The following is a 343-nucleotide window of genomic DNA, read 5'->3' as shown; positions in this document are numbered from 1 at the left end:
GCGGTGCTGGGGATGATGTGACAACGCGGGGTGCCCCCACCAACCCCCCCGTGCCTCCAGCGGGGGGATCCTGGCCAGGAATTAAGACATCCCTCCAAAAGCACAGCGATGCCACCTCTGTTAGGGAGATGCTCCGGGCAGCGTCGCCTCAGCCTGGACCTGGGGATGGGGGAAGTGGGAGGGGTCTCACTGCACTGGGTGGACGAATTGCCCTTCTCATCCCCCATTATGGCATCAAAGATACGGAAAGGACAAAGACAAGGGGCCAGCAGAGGAGCGAAGGAGAGGAAGGACAGGAGGAAAAAGCGGGAGCCCCCGGGGCCTCGGACACATCCCGGGGGGG

The 343-nt window shown here is 63.3% G+C and overlaps 1 protein-coding gene across 1 annotated transcript in view; it reads right to left on the bottom strand.

The window, feature by feature from the left end:
* ARHGAP23 (Rho GTPase activating protein 23) overlaps positions 1-343 on the bottom strand; it is a gene marked incomplete at its 3' end in the record, with an annotated part of 11,751 nt that overhangs the window by 2,360 nt on the left and 9,048 nt on the right. The gene's annotated exons all lie outside the window — the stretch shown is intronic.

The sequence above is a fragment of the Meleagris gallopavo genome, chromosome 29, assembly GCF_000146605.3.
Source record: "Meleagris gallopavo isolate NT-WF06-2002-E0010 breed Aviagen turkey brand Nicholas breeding stock chromosome 29, Turkey_5.1, whole genome shotgun sequence".
Taxonomy (NCBI): Eukaryota; Metazoa; Chordata; class Aves; order Galliformes; family Phasianidae; genus Meleagris; species Meleagris gallopavo.
Note: the sequence above shows the minus strand (reverse complement) of the source record. Positions and strands in the feature narration are given on the sequence as shown.